Source organism: Amia ocellicauda, unplaced genomic scaffold, assembly GCF_036373705.1.
Source record: "Amia ocellicauda isolate fAmiCal2 unplaced genomic scaffold, fAmiCal2.hap1 HAP1_SCAFFOLD_184, whole genome shotgun sequence".
NCBI classification, from domain to species: domain Eukaryota; kingdom Metazoa; phylum Chordata; class Actinopteri; order Amiiformes; family Amiidae; genus Amia; species Amia ocellicauda.
Window position 1 is genome coordinate 19112 of NW_027102747.1, and position 18389 is coordinate 37500.

The following is an 18389-nucleotide window of genomic DNA, read 5'->3' on the forward strand; positions in this document are numbered from 1 at the left end:
CAATTTCATCATTATTTCAGATTTGACTTCCCCAAATACACAGGCATACAATAGATCTTGTTCTCCAACGTAAACGGTCCCTAGTAACTAGTGTACATTCGTAAATAAATTGAGCATCATGGCTAGAAGTGACTAAATGTTGCCTAATCTTTCTCATCGAGAAATGACACAATTACAGCAACACAAAAAGGAACTCCACCGGACAAAGTTCAGTGCTCACAAGGAGCCTCATTCAACACACACGGTTCCATTCCCATTCATGCAAAGCACGAAAGTGTAAAACTTGGGACAATACTTGAGAGCAAAGATCACATTCAATCTCATTCAAGGCACGGATGTGAATGCAACGGGATGAAATTACTGAAATGATGCCTGCCCTCGAACTGTGATGATGGACTACCCGACTCGCCAATAATATTGGGTTCTGGTGTATTGAAATACAGGAGCTGCTGGATTTGTGTGTTTTCTTACCCCCTCACCATAGTTTGTCAAATGTTTAAACAACTGAACTTATATTCAAGGTTTGTTTCTCTTCATATGTTTTACTGGTTTACATTTGTCTCAGCAACCTGTTGAATGATTCTTCTGCTTTCAAAACAAAATGACAACAGGATGAATGCACACACTTGAAAATACAATACATGCAATGTTATGCATCATAGTGATGCAACCTCCTTTCAGTTTCATACTGCATGTCAATTGAAATCCTTACTGAAATGCACACCTTCTCAAGATTGCGCTTGACTGGCGTGTCAGGCACTCAATTACAGCTGTTTTATCAAGACAATGTGTTCGTTTTGTAATATATAGTTCCGGTCTGGTGTGGCACCCCAGCTAACGCACAACGTTGCCACAATGTTGCCACAACGTGGCGTGTTAGCAGGGACTATCTGCGGCGCGCTGCTGTGTCCCGGGCTTTAGAGTAGAGAGACAGTTCAACTGTAAGTATGAACGGCAGAAACGGATATTGCCTTCCCTTTAAGTAGAGCGTCAGGGACAGCCTTTCTGGCTTACGGCCATACTAGCCTGAATACGCCCGATCTCGTCCGATCTCGGAAGCTAAGCAGGCTCGGGCCTGGTCAGTACTTGGATGGGAGACCGCCTGGGAATACCAGGTGCTGTAAGCTTTTGCATCTTTTACACACCAGAGGGCGACAAATCACGAGTTTTAACTTTGGATACACGCAATTTCATCATTATTTCAGATTTGACTTCCCCAAATACACAGGCATACAATAGATCTTGTTCTCCAACGTAAACGGTCCCTAGTAACTAGGGTACATTCATAAATAAATTGAGCATCATGGCTAGAAGTGACTAAATGTTGCCTAATCTTTCTCATCGAGAAATGACACAATTACAGCAACACAAAAAGGAACTCCACCGGACAAAGTTCAGTGCTCACAAGGAGCCTCATTCAACACACACGGTTCCATTCCCATTCATGCAAAGCACGAAAGTGTAAAACTTGGGAACATACTTGAGAGCAAAGATCACATTCAATCTCATTCAAGGCACGGATGTGAATGCAACGGGATGAAATTACTGAAATGATGCCTGCCCTCGAACTGTGATGATGGACTACCCGACTCGCCAATAATATTGGGTTCTGGTGTATTGAAATACAGGAGCTGCTGGATTTGTGTGTTTTCTTACCCCCTCACCATAGTTTGTCAAATGTTTAAACAACTGAACTTATATTCAAGGTTTGTTTCTCTTCATATGTTTTACTGGTTTACATTTGTCTCAGCAACCTCAGCAAAAATGATTCTTCTACTTTCAAAACAAAATGACAACAGGATGAATGCACACACTTGAAAATACAATACATGCAATGTTATGCATCATAGTGATGCAACCTCCTTTCAGTTTCATACTGCATGTCAATTGAAATCCTTACTGAAATGCACACCTTCTCAAGATTGCGCTTGACTGGCGTGTCAGGCACTCAATTACAGCTGTTTTATCAAGACAATGTGTTCGTTTTGTAATATATAGTTCCGGTCTGGTGTGGCACCCCAGCTAACGCACAACGTTGCCACAACGTTTCGTGTTAGCAGGGACTGTCTGCGGCGCGCTGGTGTGTCCCGGACTTTAGAGTAGAGAGACAGTTCAACTGCAAGTATGAGCGGCAGAAACGGATATTGCCTTCCCTTTAAGTAGAGCGTCAGGGACAGCCTCCCTGGCTTACGGCCATACTAGCCTGAATACGCCCGATCTCGTCCGATCTCGGAAGCTAAGCAGGCTCGGGCCTGGTCAGTACTTGGATGGGAGACCGCCTGGGAATACCAGGTGCTGTAAGCTTTTGCATCTTTTACACACCAGAGGGCGACAAATCACGAGTTTTAACTTTGGATACACGCAATTTCATCATTATTTCAGATTTGACTTCCCCAAATACACAGGCATACAATAGATCTTGTTCTCCAACGTAAACGGTCCCTAGTAACTAGGGTACATTCGTAAATAAATTGAGCATCATGGCTAGAAGTGACTAAATGTTGCCTAATCTTTCTCATCGAGAAATTACACAATTACAGCAACACAAAAAGGAACTCCACCGGACAAAGTTCAGTGCTCACAAGGAGCCTCATTCAACACACACGGTTCCATTCCCATTCATGCAAAGCACGAAAGTGTAAAACTTGGGAACATACTTGAGAGCAAAGATCACATTCAATCTCATTCAAGGCACGGATGTGAATGCAACGGGATGAAATTACTGAAATGATGCCTGCCCTCGAACTGTGATGATGGACTACCCGACTCGCCAATAATATTGGGTTCTGGTGTATTGAAATACAGGAGCTGCTGGATTTGTGTGTTTTCTTACCCCCTCACCATAGTTTGTCAAATGTTTAAACAACTGAACTTATATTCAAGGTTTGTTTCTCTTCATATGTTTTACTGGTTTACATTTGTCTCAGCAACCTCAGCAAAAATGATTCTTCTACTTTCAAAACAAAATGACAACAGGATGAATGCACACACTTGAAAATACAATACATGCAATGTTATGCATCATAGTGATGCAACCTCCTTTCAGTTTCATACTGCATGTCAATTGAAATCCTTACTGAAATGCACACCTTCTCAAGATTGCGCTTGACTGGCGTGTCAGGCACTCAATTACAGCTGTTTTATCAAGACAATGTGTTCGTTTTGTAATATATAGTTCCGGTCTGGTGTGGCACCCCAGCTAACGCACAACGTTGCCACAACGTTTCGTGTTAGCAGGGACTGTCTGCGGCGCGCTGGTGTGTCCCGGACTTTAGAGTAGAGAGACAGTTCAACTGCAAGTATGAGCGGCAGAAACGGATATTGCCTTCCCTTTAAGTAGAGCGTCAGGGACAGCCTCCCTGGCTTACGGCCATACTAGCCTGAATACGCCCGATCTCGTCCGATCTCGGAAGCTAAGCAGGCTCGGGCCTGGTCAGTACTTGGATGGGAGACCGCCTGGGAATACCAGGTGCTGTAAGCTTTTGCATCTTTTACACACCAGAGGGCGACAAATCACGAGTTTTAACTTTGGATACACGCAATTTCATCATTATTTCAGATTTGACTTCCCCAAATACACAGGCATACAATAGATCTTGTTCTCCAACGTAAACGGTCCCTAGTAACTAGGGTACATTCGTAAATAAATTGAGCATCATGGCTAGAAGTGACTAAATGTTGCCTAATCTTTCTCATCGAGAAATTACACAATTACAGCAACACAAAAAGGAACTCCACCGGACAAAGTTCAGTGCTCACAAGGAGCCTCATTCAACACACACGGTTCCATTCCCATTCATGCAAAGCACGAAAGTGTAAAACTTGGGAACATACTTGAGAGCAAAGATCACATTCAATCTCATTCAAGGCACGGATGTGAATGCAACGGGATGAAATTACTGAAATGATGCCTGCCCTCGAACTGTGATGATGGACTACCCGACTCGCCAATAATATTGGGTTCTGGTGTATTGAAATACAGGAGCTGCTGGATTTGTGTGTTTTCTTACCCCCTCACCATAGTTTGTCAAATGTTTAAACAACTGAACTTATATTCAAGGTTTGTTTCTCTTCATATGTTTTACTGGTTTACATTTGTCTCAGCAACCTGTTGAATGATTCTTCTGCTTTCAAAACAAAATGACAACAGGATGAATGCACACACTTGAAAATACAATACATGCAATGTTATGCATCATAGTGATGCAACCTCCTTTCAGTTTCATACTGCATGTCAATTGAAATCCTTACTGAAATGCACACCTTCTCAAGATTGCGCTTGACTGGCGTGTCAGGCACTCAATTACAGCTGTTTTATCAAGACAATGTGTTCGTTTTGTAATATATAGTTCCGGTCTGGTGTGGCACCCCAGCTAACGTACAACGTTGCCACAACGTTTCGTGTTAGCAGGGACTGTCTGCGGCGCGCTGGTGTGTCCCGGACTTTAGAGTAGAGAGACAGTTCAACTGCAAGTATGAGCGGCAGAAACGGATATTGCCTTCCCTTTAAGTAGAGCGTCAGGGACAGCCTCCCTGGCTTACGGCCATACTAGCCTGAATACGCCCGATCTCGTCCGATCTCGGAAGCTAAGCAGGCTCGGGCCTGGTCAGTACTTGGATGGGAGACCACCTGGGAAAACCAGGTGCTGTAAGCTTTTGCATCTTTTACACACCAGAGGGCGACAAATCACGAGTTTTAACTTTGGATACACGCAATTTCATCATTATTTCAGATTTGACTTCCCCAAATACACAGGCATACAATAGATCTTGTTCTCCAACGTAAACGGTCCCTAGTAACTAGGGTACATTCGTAAATAAATTGAGCATCATGGCTAGAAGTGACTAAATGTTGCCTAATCTTTCTCATCGAGAAATGACACAATTACAGCAACACAAAAAGGAACTCCACCGGACAGAGTTCAGTGCTCACAAGGAGCCTCATTCAACACACACGGTTCCATTCCCATTCATGCAAAGCACGAAAGTGTAAAACTTGGGAACATACTTGAGAGCAAAGATCACATTCAATCTCATTCAAGGCACGGATGTGAATGCAACGGGATGAAATTACTGAAATGATGCCTGCCCTCGAACTGTGATGATGGACTACCCGACTCGCCAATAATATTGGGTTCTGGTGTATTGAAATACAGGAGCTGCTGGATTTGTGTGTTTTCTTACCCCCTCACCATAGTTTGTCAAATGTTTAAACAACTGAACTTATATTCAAGGTTTGTTTCTCTTCATATGTTTTACTGGTTTACATTTGTCTCAGCAACCTGTTGAATGATTCTTCTGCTTTCAAAACAAAATGACAACAGGATGAATGCACACACTTGAAAATACAATACATGCAATGTAATGCATCATAGTGATGCAACCTCCTTTCAGTTTCATACTGCATGTCAATTGAAATCCTTACTGAAATGCACACCTTCTCAAGATTGCGCTTGACTGGCGTGTCAGGCACTCAATTACAGCTGTTTTATCAAGAGAATGTGTTCGTTTTGTAATATATAGTTCCGGTCTGGTGTGGCACCCCAGCTAACGCACAACGTTGCCACAATGTTGCCACAACGTGGCGTGTTATCAGGGACTGTCTGCGGCGCGCTGGTGTGTCCCGGGCTTTAGAGTAGAGAGACAGTTCAACTGTAAGTATGAACGGCAGAAACGGATATTGCCTTCCCTTTAAGTAGAGCGTCAGGGACAGCCTCCCTGGCTTACGGCCATACTAGCCTGAATACGCCCGATCTCGTCCGATCTCGGAAGCTAAGCAGGCTCGGGCCTGGTCAGTACTTGGATGGGAGACCGCCTGGGAATACCAGGTGCTGTAAGCTTTTGCATCTTTTACACACCAGAGGGCGACAAATCACGAGTTTTAACTTTGGATACACGCAATTTCATCATTATTTCAGATTTGACTTCCCCAAATACACAGGCATACAATAGATCTTGTTCTCCAACGTAAACGGTCCCTAGTAACTAGGGTACATTCATAAATAAATTGAGCATCATGGCTAGAAGTGACTAAATGTTGCCTAATCTTTCTCATCGAGAAATGACACAATTACAGCAACACAAAAAGGAACTCCACCGGACAAAGTTCAGTGCTCACAAGGAGCCTCATTCAACACACACGGTTCCATTCCCATTCATGCAAAGCACGAAAGTGTAAAACTTGGGAACATACTTGAGAGCAAAGATCACATTCAATCTCATTCAAGGCACGGATGTGAATGCAACGGGATGAAATTACTGAAATGATGCCTGCCCTCGAACTGTGATGATGGACTACCCGACTCGCCAATAATATTGGGTTCTGGTGTATTGAAATACAGGAGCTGCTGGATTTGTGTGTTTTCTTACCCCCTCACCATAGTTTGTCAAATGTTTAAACAACTGAACTTATATTCAAGGTTTGTTTCTCTTCATATGTTTTACTGGTTTACATTTGTCTCAGCAACCTCAGCAAAAATGATTCTTCTACTTTCAAAACAAAATGACAACAGGATGAATGCACACACTTGAAAATACAATACATGCAATGTTATGCATCATAGTGATGCAACCTCCTTTCAGTTTCATACTGCATGTCAATTGAAATCCTTACTGAAATGCACACCTTCTCAAGATTGCGCTTGACTGGCGTGTCAGGCACTCAATTACAGCTGTTTTATCAAGACAATGTGTTCGTTTTGTAATATATAGTTCCGGTCTGGTGTGGCACCCCAGCTAACGCACAACGTTGCCACAACGTTTCGTGTTAGCAGGGACTGTCTGCGGCGCGCTGGTGTGTCCCGGACTTTAGAGTAGAGAGACAGTTCAACTGCAAGTATGAGCGGCAGAAACGGATATTGCCTTCCCTTTAAGTAGAGCGTCAGGGACAGCCTCCCTGGCTTACGGCCATACTAGCCTGAATACGCCCGATCTCGTCCGATCTCGGAAGCTAAGCAGGCTCGGGCCTGGTCAGTACTTGGATGGGAGACCGCCTGGGAATACCAGGTGCTGTAAGCTTTTGCATCTTTTACACACCAGAGGGCGACAAATCACGAGTTTTAACTTTGGATACTCGCAATTTCATCATTATTTCAGATTTGACTTCCCCAAATACACAGGCATACAATAGATCTTGTTCTCCAACGTAAACGGTCCCTAGTAACTAGGGTACATTCGTAAATAAATTGAGCATCATGGCTAGAAGTGACTAAATGTTGCCTAATCTTTCTCATCGAGAAATTACACAATTACAGCAACACAAAAAGGAACTCCACCGGACAAAGTTCAGTGCTCACAAGGAGCCTCATTCAACACACACGGTTCCATTCCCATTCATGCAAAGCACGAAAGTGTAAAACTTGGGAACATACTTGAGAGCAAAGATCTCATTCAATCTCATTCAAGGCACGGATGTGAATGCAACGGGATGAAATTACTGAAATGATGCCTGCCCTCGAACTGTGATGATGGACTACCCGACTCGCCAATAATATTGGCTTCTGGTGTATTGAAATACAGGAGCTGCTGGATTTGTGTCATTTCTTACCCCCTCACCATAGTTTGTCAAATGTTTAAACAACTGAACTTATATTCAAGGTTTGTTTCTCTTCATATGTTTTACTGGTTTACATTTGTCTCAGCAACCTGTTGAATGATTCTTCTGCTTTCAAAACAAAATGACAACAGGATGAATGCACACACTTGAAAATACAATACATGCAATGTTATGCATCATAGTGATGCAACCTCCTTTCAGTTTCATACTGCATGTCAATTGAAATCCTTACTGAAATGCACACCTTCTCAAGATTGCGCTTGACTGGCGTGTCAGGCACTCAATTACAGCTGTTTTATCAAGACAATGTGTTCGTTTTGTAAAATATAGTTCCGGTCTGGTGTGGCACCCCAGCTAACGCACAACGTTGCCACAATGTTGCCACAACGTGGCGTGTTAGCAGGGACTGTCTGCGGCGCGCTGGTGTGTCCCGGGCTTTAGAGTAGAGAGACAGTTCAACTGTAAGTATGAACGGCAGAAACGGATATTGCCTTCCCTTTAAGTAGAGCGTCAGGGACAGCCTCCCTGGCTTACGGCCATACTAGCCTGAATACGCCCGATCTCGTCCGATCTCGGAAGCCAAGCAGGCTCGGGCCTGGTCAGTACTTGGATGGGAGACCGCCTGGGAATACCAGGTGCTGTAAGCTTTTGCATCTTTTACACACCAGAGGGCGACAAATCACGAGTTTTAACTTTGGATACACGCAATTTCATCATTATTTCAGATTTGACTTCCCCAAATACACAGGCATACAATAGATCTTGTTCTCCAACGTAAACGGTCCCTAGTAACTAGGGTACATTCGTAAATAAATTGAGCATCATGGCTAGAAGTGACTAAATGTTGCCTAATCTTTCTCATCGAGAAATGACACAATTACAGCAACACAAAAAGGAACTCCACCGGACAAAGTTCAGTGCTCACAAGGAGCCTCATTCAACACACACGGTTCCATTCCCATTCATGCAAAGCACGAAAGTGTAAAACTTGGGAACATACTTGAGAGCAAAGATCACATTCAATCTCATTCAAGGCACGAATGTGAATGCAACGGGATGAAATTACTGAAATGATGCCTGCCCTCGAACTGTGATGATGGACTACCCGACTCGCCAATAATATTGGGTTCTGGTGTATTGAAATACAGGAGCTGCTGGATTTGTGTGTTTTCTTACCCCCTCACCATAGTTTGTCAAATGTTTAAACAACTGAACTTATATTCAAGGTTTGTTTCTCTTCATATGTTTTACTGGTTTACATTTGTCTCAGCAACCTGTTGAATGATTCTTCTGCTTTCAAAACAAAATGACAACAGGATGAATGCACACACTTGAAAATACAATACATGCAATGTTATGCATCATAGTGATGCAACCTCCTTTCAGTTTCATACTGCATGTCAATTGAAATCCTTACTGAAATGCACACCTTCTCAAGATTGCGCTTGAATGGCGTGTCAGGCACTCAATTACAGCTGTTTTATCAAGACAATGTGTTCGTTTTGTAATACATAGGTCTGGTGTGGCACCCCAGCTAACGCACAACGTTGCCACAACGTTTCGTGTTAGCAGGGACTGTCTGCGGCGTGCTGGTGTGTCCCGGACTTTAGAGTAGAGAGACAGTTCAACTGTAAGTATGAGCGGCAGAAACGGATATTGCCTTCCCTTTAAGTAGAGCGTCAGGGACAGCCTCCCTGGCTTACGGCCATACTAGCCTGAATACGCCCGATCTCGTCCGATCTCGGAAACTAAGCAGGCTCGGGCCTGGTCAGTACTTGGATGGGAGACCGCCTGGGAATACCAGGTGCTGTAAGCTTTTGCATCTTTTACACACCAGAGGGCGACAAATCACGAGTTTTAACTTTGGATACACGCAATTTCATCATTATTTCAGATTTGACTTCCCCAAATACACAGGCATACAATAGATCTTGTTCTCCAATGTAAACGGTCCCTAGTAACTAGGGTACATTCGTAAATAAATTGAGCATCATGGCTAGAAGTGACTAAATGTTGCCTAATCTTTCTCATCGAGAAATGACACAATTACAGCAACACAAAAAGGAACTCCACCGGACAAAGTTCAGTGCTCACAAGGAGCCTCATTCAACACACACGGTTCCATTCCCATTCATGCAAAGCACGAAAGTGTAAAACTTGGGAACATACTTGAGAGCAAAGATCACATTCAATCTCATTCAAGGCACGGATGTGAATGCAACGGGATGAAATTACTGAAATGATGCCTGCCCTCGAACTGTGATGATGGACTACCCGACTCGCCAATAATATTGGGTTCTGGTGTATTGAAATACAGGAGCTGCTGGATTTGTGTGTTTTCTTACCCCCTCACCATAGTTTGTCAAATGTTTAAACAACTGAACTTATATTCAAGGTTTGTTTCTCTTCATATGTTTTACTGGTTTACATTTGTCTCAGCAACCTGTTGAATGATTCTTCTGCTTTCAAAACAAAATGACAACAGGATGAATGCACACACTTGTAAAAACAATACATGCAATGTTATGCATCATAGTGATGCAACCTCCTTTCAGTTTCATACTGCATGTCAATTGAAATCCTTACTGAAATGCACACCTTCTCAAGATTGCGCTTGACTGGCGTGTCAGGCACTCAATTACAGCTGTTTTATCAAGACAATGTGTTCGTTTTGTAATATATAGTTCCGGTCTGGTGTGGCACCCCAGCTAACGCACAACGTTGCCACAATGTTGCCACAACGTGGCGTGTTAGCAGGGACTGTCTGCGGCGCGCTGGTGTGTCCCGGGCTTTAGAGTAGAGAGACAGTTCAACTGTAAGTATGAACGGCAGAAACGGATATTGCCTTCCCTTTAAGTAGAGCGTCAGGGACAGCATTCCTAGCTTACGGCCATACTAGCCTGAATACGCCCGATCTCGTCCGATCTCGGAAGCTAAGCAGGCTCGGGCCTGGTCAGTACTTGGATGGGAGACCGCCTGGGAATACCAGGTGCTGTAAGCTTTTGCATCTTTTACACACCAGAGGGCGACATATCACGAGTTTTAACTTTGGATACACGCAATTTCATCATTATTTCAGATTTGACTTCCCCAAATACACAGGCATACAATAGATCTTGTTCTCCAATGTAAACGGTCCCTAGTAACTAGGGTACATTCATAAATAAATTGAGCATCATGGCTAGAAGTGACTAAATGTTGCCTAATCTTTCTCATCGAGAAATGACACAATTACAGCAACACAAAAAGGAACTCCACCGGACAAAGTTCAGTGCTCACAAGGAGCCTCATTCAACACACACGGTTCCATTCCCATTCATGCAAAGCACGAAAGTGTAAAACTTGGGAACATACTTGAGAGCAAAGATCACATTCAATCTCATTCAGGCACGGATGTGAATGCAACAAGATGAAATTACTGAAATGATGCCTGCCCTCGAACTGTGATGATGGACTACCCGACTCGCCAATAATATTGGGTTCTGGTGTATTGAAATACAGGAGCTGCTGGATTTGTGTGTTTTCTTACCCCCTCACCATAGTTTGTCAAATGTTTAAACAACTGAACTTATATTCAAGGTTTGTTTCTCTTCATATGTTTTACTGGTTTACATTTGTCTCAGCAACCTGTTGAATGATTCTTCTGCTTTCAAAACAAAATGACAACAGGATGAATGCACACACTTGAAAATACAATACATGCAATGTTATGCATCATAGTGATGCAACCTCCTTTCAGTTTCATACTGCATGTCAATTTAAATCCTTACTGAAATGCACACCTTCTCAAGATTGCGCTTGACTGGCGTGTCAGGCACTCAATTACAGCTGTTTTATCAAGACAATGTGTTCGTTTTGTAATATATAGTTCCGGTCTGGTGTGGCACCCCAGCTAACGCACAACGTTGCCACAACGTTTCGTGTTAGCAGGGACTGTCTGCGGCGCGCTGGTGTGTCCCGGACTTTAGAGTAGAGAGACAGTTCAATTGCAAGTATGAGCGGCAGAAACGGATATTGCCTTCCCTTTAAGTAGAGCGTCAGGGACAGCCTCTCTGGCTTACGGCCATACTAGCCTGAATACGCCCGATCTCATCCGATCTCGGAAGCTAAGCAGGCTCGGGCCTGGTCAGTACTTGGATGGGAGACCGCCTGGGAATACCAGGTGCTGTAAGCTTTTGCATCTTTTACACACCAGAGGGCGACAAATCACGAGTTTTAACTTTGGATACACGCAATTTCATCATTATTTCAGATTTGACTTCCCCAAATACACAGGCATACAATAGATCTTGTTCTCCAACGTAAACGGTCCCTAGTAACTAGGGTACATTCGTAAATAAATTGAGCATCATGGCTAGAAGTGACTAAATGTTGCCTAATCTTTCTCATCGAGAAATGACACAATTACAGCAACACAAAAAGGAACTCCACCGGACAAAGTTCAGTGCTCACAAGGAGCCTCATTCAACACACACGGTTCCATTCCCATTCATGCAAAGCACGAAAGTGTAAAACTTGGGAACATACTTGAGAGCAAAGATCACATTCAATCTCATTCAAGGCACGGATGTGAATGCAACGGGATGAAATTACTGAAATGATGCCTGCCCTCGAACTGTGATGATGGACTACCTGACTCGCCAATAATATTGGGTTCTGGTGTATTGAAATACAGGAGCTGCTGGATTTGTGTGTTTTCTTACCCCCTCACCATAGTTTGTCAAATGTTTAAACAACTGAACTTATATTCAAGGTTTGTTTCTCTTCATATGTTTTACTGGTTTACATTTGTCTCAGCAACCTGTTGAATGATTCTTCTGCTTTCAAAACAAAATGACAACAGGATGAATGCACACACTTGAAAATACAATACATGCAATGTTATGCATCATAGTGATGCAACCTCCTTTCAGTTTCATACTGCATGTCAATTGAAATCCTTACTGAAATGCACACCTTCTCAAGATTGCGCTTGAATGGCGTGTCAGGCACTCAATTACAGCTGTTTTATCAAGACAATGTGTTCGTTTTGTAAAATATAGTTCCGGTCTGGTGTGGCACCCCAGCTAACGCACAACGTTGCCACAATGTTGCCACAACGTTTCGTGTTAGCAGGGACTGTCTGCGGCGTGCTGGTGTGTCCCGGACTTTAGAGTAGAGAGACAGTTCAACTGTAAGTATGAGCGGCAGAAACGGATATTGCCTTCCCTTTAAGTAGAGCGTCAGGGACAGCCTCCCTGGCTTACGGCCATACTAGCCTGAATACGCCCGATCTCGTCCGATCTCGGAAACTAAGCAGGCTCGGGCCTGGTCAGTACTTGGATGGGAGACCGCCTGGGAATACCAGGTGCTGTAAGCTTTTGCATCTTTTACACACCAGAGGGCGACAAATCACGAGTTTTAACTTTGGATACACGCAATTTCATCATTATTTCAGATTTGACTTCCCCAAATACACAGGCATACAATAGATCTTGTTCTCCAATGTAAACGGTCCCTAGTAACTAGGGTACATTCGTAAATAAATTGAGCATCATGGCTAGAAGTGACTAAATGTTGCCTAATCTTTCTCATCGAGAAATGACACAATTACAGCAACACAAAAAGGAACTCCACCGGACAAAGTTCAGTGCTCACAAGGAGCCTCATTCAACACACACGGTTCCATTCCCATTCATGCAAAGCACGAAAGTGTAAAACTTGGGAACATACTTGAGAGCAAAGATCACATTCAATCTCATTCAAGGCACGGATGTGAATGCAACGGGATGAAATTACTGAAATGATGCCTGCCCTCGAACTGTGATGATGGACTACCCGACTCGCCAATAATATTGGGTTCTGGTGTATTGAAATACAGGAGCTGCTGGATTTGTGTGTTTTCTTACCCCCTCACCATAGTTTGTCAAATGTTTAAACAACTGAACTTATATTCAAGGTTTGTTTCTCTTCATATGTTTTACTGGTTTACATTTGTCTCAGCAACCTGTTGAATGATTCTTCTGCTTTCAAAACAAAATGACAACAGGATGAATGCACACACTTGTAAAAACAATACATGCAATGTTATGCATCATAGTGATGCAACCTCCTTTCAGTTTCATACTGCATGTCAATTGAAATCCTTACTGAAATGCACACCTTCTCAAGATTGCGCTTGACTGGCGTGTCAGGCACTCAATTACAGCTGTTTTATCAAGACAATGTGTTCGTTTTGTAATATATAGTTCCGGTCTGGTGTGGCACCCCAGCTAACGCACAACGTTGCCACAATGTTGCCACAACGTGGCGTGTTAGCAGGGACTGTCTGCGGCGCGCTGGTGTGTCCCGGGCTTTAGAGTAGAGAGACAGTTCAACTGTAAGTATGAACGGCAGAAACGGATATTGCCTTCCCTTTAAGAATAGCGTCAGGGACAGCATTCCTAGCTCACGGCCATACTAGCCTGAATACGCCCGATCTCGTCCGATCTCGGAAGCTAAGCAGGCTCGGGCCTGGTCAGTACTTGGATGGGAGACCGCCTGGGAATACCAGGTGCTGTAAGCTTTTGCATCTTTTACACACCAGAGGGCGACATATCACGAGTTTTAACTTTGGATACACGCAATTTCATCATTATTTCAGATTTGACTTCCCCAAATACACAGGCATACAATAGATCTTGTTCTCCAATGTAAACGGTCCCTAGTAACTAGGGTACATTCATAAATAAATTGAGCATCATGGCTAGAAGTGACTAAATGTTGCCTAATCTTTCTCATCGAGAAATGACAGAATTACAGCAACACAAAAAGGAACTCCACCGGACAAAGTTCAGTGCTCACAAGGAGCCTCATTCAACACACACGGTTCCATTCCCATTCATGCAAAGCACGAAAGTGTAAAACTTGGGAACATACTTGAGAGCAAAGATCACATTCAATCTCATTCAAGGCACGGATGTGAATGCAACAAGATGAAATTACTGAAATGATGCCTGCCCTCGAACTGTGATGATGGACTACCCGACTCGCCAATAATATTGGGTTCTGGTGTATTGAAATACAGGAGCTGCTGGATTTGTGTGTTTTCTTACCCCCTCACCATAGTTTGTCAAATGTTTAAACAACTGAACTTATATTCAAGGTTTGTTTCTCTTCATATGTTTTACTGGTTTACATTTGTCTCAGCAACCTGTTGAATGATTCTTCTGCTTTCAAAACAAAATGACAACAGGATGAATGCACACACTTGAAAATACAATACATGCAATGTTATGCATCATAGTGATGCAACCTCCTTTCAGTTTCATACTGCATGTCAATTTAAATCCTTACTGAAATGCACACCTTCTCAAGATTGCGCTTGACTGGCGTGTCAGGCACTCAATTACAGCTGTTTTATCAAGACAATGTGTTCGTTTTGTAATATATAGTTCCGGTCTGGTGTGGCACCCCAGCTAACGCACAACGTTGCCACAATGTTGCCACAACGTGGCGTGTTAGCAGGGACTGTCTGCGGCGCGCTGGTGTGTCCCGGGCTTTAGAGTAGAGAGACAGTTCAACTGTAAGTATGAACGGCAGAAACGGATATTGCCTTCCCTTTAAGTAGAGCGTCAGGGACAGCCTCCCTGGCTTACGGCCATACTAGCCTGAATACGCCCGATCTCGTCCGATCTCGGAAGCTAAGCAGGCTTGGGCCTGGTCAGTACTTGGATGGGAGACTGCCTGGAAATACCAGGTGCTGTAAGCTTTTGCATCTTTTACACACCAGAGGGCGACAAATCACGAGTTTTAACTTTGGATACACGCAATTTCATCATTATTTCAGATTTGACTTCCCCAAATACACAGGCATACAATAGATCTTGTTCTCCAACGTAAACGGTCCCTAGTAACTAGGGTACATTCGTAAATAAATTGAGCATCATGGCTAGAAGTGACTAAATGTTGCCTAATCTTTCTCATCGAGAAATGACACAATTACAGCAACACAAAAAGGAACTCCACCGGACAAAGTTCAGTGCTCACAAGGAGCTTCATTCAACACATACGGTTCCATTCCCATTCATGCAAAGCACGAAAGTGTAAAACTTGGGAACATACTTGAGAGCAAAGATCACATTCAATCTCATTCAAGGCACGGATGTGAATGCAACGGGATGAAATTACTGAAATTATGCCTGCCCTCGAACTGTGATGATGGACTACCCGACTCGCCAATAATATTGGGTTCTGGTGTATTGAAGTACAGGAGCTGCTGGATTTGTGTGTTTTCTTACCCCCTCACCATAGTTTGTCAAATGTTTAAACAACTGAACTTATATTCAAGGTTTGTTTCTCTTCATATGTTTTACTGGTTTACATTTGTCTCAGCAACCTGTTGAATGATTCTTCTGCTTTCAAAACAAAATGACAACAGGATGAATGCACACACTTGAAAATACAATACATGCAATGTTATGCATCATAGTGATGCAACCTCCTTTCAGTTTCATACTGCATGTCAATTGAAATCCTTACTGAAATGCACACCTTCTCAAGATTGCGCTTGACTGGCGTGTCAGGCACTCAATTACAGCTGTTTTATCAAGACAATGTGTTCGTTTTGTAATATATAGTTCCGGTCTGGTGTGGCACCCCAGCTAACGCACAACGTTGCCACAACGTTTCGTGTTAGCAGGGACTGTCTGCGGCGCGCTGGTGTGTCCCGGACTTTAGAGTAGAGAGACAGTTCAATTGCAAGTATGAGCGGCAGAAACGGATATTGCCTTCCCTTTAAGTAGAGCGTCAGGGACAGCCTCTCTGGCTTACGGCCATACTAGCCTGAATACGCCCGATCTCATCCGATCTCGGAAGCTAAGCAGGCTCGGGCCTGGTCAGTACTTGGATGGGAGACCGCCTGGGAATACCAGGTGCTGTAAGCTTTTGCATCTTTTACACACCAGAGGGCGACAAATCACGAGTTTTAACTTTGGATACACGCAATTTCATCATTATTTCAGATTTGACTTCCCCAAATACACAGGCATACAATAGATCTTGTTCTCCAACGTAAACGGTCCCTAGTAACTAGGGTACATTCATAAATAAATTGAGCATCATGGCTAGAAGTGACTAAATGTTGCCTAATCTTTCTCATCGAGAAATGACACAATTACAGCAACACAAGAAGGAACTCCACCGGACAAAGTTCAGTGCTCACAAGGAGCCTCATTCAACACACACGGTTCCATTCCCATTCATGCAAAGCACGAAAGTGTAAAACTTGGGAACATACTTGAGAGCAAAGATCACATTCAATCTCATTCAAGGCACGGATGTGAATGCAACGGGATGAAATTACTGAAATGATGCCTGCCCTCGAACTGTGATGATGGACTACCCGACTCGCCAATAATATTGGGTTCTGGTGTATTGAAATACAGGAGCTGCTGGATTTGTGTGTTTTCTTACCCCCTCACCATAGTTTGTCAAATGTTTAAACAACTGAACTTATATTCAAGGTTTGTTTCTCTTCATATGTTTTACTGGTTTACATTTGTCTCAGCAACCTCAGCAAAAATGATTCTTCTACTTTCAAAACAAAATGACAACAGGATGAATGCACACACTTGAAAATACAATACATGCAATGTTATGCATCATAGTGATGCAACCTCCTTTCAGTTTCATACTGCATGTCAATTGAAATCCTTACTGAAATGCACACCTTCTCAAGATTGCGCTTGACTGGCGTGTCAGGCACTCAATTACAGCTGTTTTATCAAGACAATGTGTTCGTTTTGTAATATATAGTTCCGGTCTGGTGTGGCACCCCAGCTAACGCACAACGTTGCCACAACGTTTCGTGTTAGCAGGGACTGTCTGCGGCGCGCTGGTGTGTCCCGGACTTTAGAGTAGAGAGACAGTTCAACTGCAAGTATGAGCGGCAGAAACGGATATTGCCTTCCCTTTAAGTAGAGCGTCAGGGACAGCCTCCCTGGCTTACGGCCATACTAGCCTGAATACGCCCGATCTCGTCCGATCTCGGAAGCTAAGCAGGCTCGGGCCTGGTCAGTACTTGGATGGGAGACCGCCTGGGAATACCAGGTGCTGTAAGCTTTTGCATCTTTTACACACCAGAGGGCGACAAATCACGAGTTTTAACTTTGGATACACGCAATTTCATCATTATTTCAGATTTGACTTCCCCAAATACACAGGCATACAATAGATCTTGTTCTCCAACGTAAACGGTCCCTAGTAACTAGGGTACATTCGTAAATAAATTGAGCATCATGGCTAGAAGTGACTAAATGTTGCCTAATCTTTCTCATCGAGAAATTACACAATTACAGCAACACAAAAAGGAACTCCACCGGACAAAGTTCAGTGCTCACAAGGAGCCTCATTCAACACACACGGTTCCATTCCCATTCATGCAAAGCACGAAAGTGTAAAACTTGGGAACATACTTGAGAGCAAAGATCACATTCAATCTCATTCAAGGCACGGATGTGAATGCAACGGGATGAAATTACTGAAATGATGCCTGCCCTCGAACTGTGATGATGGACTACCCGACTCGCCAATAATATTGGGTTCTGGTGTATTGAAATACAGGAGCTGCTGGATTTGTGTGTTTTCTTACCCCCTCACCATAGTTTGTCAAATGTTTAAACAACTGAACTTATATTCAAGGTTTGTTTCTCTTCATATGTTTTACTGGTTTACATTTGTCTCAGCAACCTGTTGAATGATTCTTCTGCTTTCAAAACAAAATGACAACAGGATGAATGCACACACTTGAAAATACAATACATGCAATGTTATGCATCATAGTGATGCAACCTCCTTTCAGTTTCATACTGCATGT

General features: G+C 43.3%; 15 non-coding genes across 15 annotated transcripts; all 15 read left to right on the top strand.

The window, feature by feature from the left end:
• The first annotated feature begins 1008 nt into the window (after window positions 1-1008).
• On the top strand, window positions 1009-1127 carry LOC136724457 (5S ribosomal RNA). Its single transcript, XR_010807120.1, has one exon. It is a non-coding gene; the product is annotated as a 5S ribosomal RNA (ribosomal RNA).
• Window positions 1128-2185: 1058 nt separating this feature from the next.
• Window positions 2186-2304, top strand: LOC136724375 (5S ribosomal RNA). The gene has a single exon (XR_010807048.1). It is a non-coding gene; the product is annotated as a 5S ribosomal RNA (ribosomal RNA).
• A 1058-nt stretch (window positions 2305-3362) lies between these two features.
• Window positions 3363-3481, top strand: LOC136724387 (5S ribosomal RNA). The gene has a single exon (XR_010807059.1). It is a non-coding gene; the product is annotated as a 5S ribosomal RNA (ribosomal RNA).
• Window positions 3482-4536: 1055 nt separating this feature from the next.
• LOC136724451 (5S ribosomal RNA) lies at window positions 4537-4655 on the top strand. Its single transcript, XR_010807114.1, has one exon. It is a non-coding gene; the product is annotated as a 5S ribosomal RNA (ribosomal RNA).
• A 1066-nt stretch (window positions 4656-5721) lies between these two features.
• On the top strand, window positions 5722-5840 carry LOC136724399 (5S ribosomal RNA). Its single transcript, XR_010807070.1, has one exon. It is a non-coding gene; the product is annotated as a 5S ribosomal RNA (ribosomal RNA).
• A 1058-nt stretch (window positions 5841-6898) lies between these two features.
• LOC136724411 (5S ribosomal RNA) lies at window positions 6899-7017 on the top strand. Its single transcript, XR_010807080.1, has one exon. It is a non-coding gene; the product is annotated as a 5S ribosomal RNA (ribosomal RNA).
• A 1066-nt stretch (window positions 7018-8083) lies between these two features.
• LOC136724459 (5S ribosomal RNA) lies at window positions 8084-8202 on the top strand. Its single transcript, XR_010807121.1, has one exon. It is a non-coding gene; the product is annotated as a 5S ribosomal RNA (ribosomal RNA).
• A 1050-nt stretch (window positions 8203-9252) lies between these two features.
• LOC136724383 (5S ribosomal RNA) lies at window positions 9253-9371 on the top strand. The gene has a single exon (XR_010807055.1). It is a non-coding gene; the product is annotated as a 5S ribosomal RNA (ribosomal RNA).
• Window positions 9372-10437: 1066 nt separating this feature from the next.
• Window positions 10438-10556, top strand: LOC136724415 (5S ribosomal RNA). Its single transcript, XR_010807081.1, has one exon. It is a non-coding gene; the product is annotated as a 5S ribosomal RNA (ribosomal RNA).
• A 1054-nt stretch (window positions 10557-11610) lies between these two features.
• On the top strand, window positions 11611-11729 carry LOC136724421 (5S ribosomal RNA). Its single transcript, XR_010807087.1, has one exon. It is a non-coding gene; the product is annotated as a 5S ribosomal RNA (ribosomal RNA).
• Window positions 11730-12795: 1066 nt separating this feature from the next.
• Window positions 12796-12914, top strand: LOC136724384 (5S ribosomal RNA). Its single transcript, XR_010807056.1, has one exon. It is a non-coding gene; the product is annotated as a 5S ribosomal RNA (ribosomal RNA).
• Window positions 12915-13980: 1066 nt separating this feature from the next.
• On the top strand, window positions 13981-14099 carry LOC136724377 (5S ribosomal RNA). The gene has a single exon (XR_010807050.1). It is a non-coding gene; the product is annotated as a 5S ribosomal RNA (ribosomal RNA).
• A 1066-nt stretch (window positions 14100-15165) lies between these two features.
• On the top strand, window positions 15166-15284 carry LOC136724397 (5S ribosomal RNA). Its single transcript, XR_010807068.1, has one exon. It is a non-coding gene; the product is annotated as a 5S ribosomal RNA (ribosomal RNA).
• Window positions 15285-16339: 1055 nt separating this feature from the next.
• Window positions 16340-16458, top strand: LOC136724433 (5S ribosomal RNA). Its single transcript, XR_010807098.1, has one exon. It is a non-coding gene; the product is annotated as a 5S ribosomal RNA (ribosomal RNA).
• A 1058-nt stretch (window positions 16459-17516) lies between these two features.
• LOC136724416 (5S ribosomal RNA) lies at window positions 17517-17635 on the top strand. Its single transcript, XR_010807082.1, has one exon. It is a non-coding gene; the product is annotated as a 5S ribosomal RNA (ribosomal RNA).
• The last annotated feature ends 754 nt before the right edge of the window (window positions 17636-18389 follow it).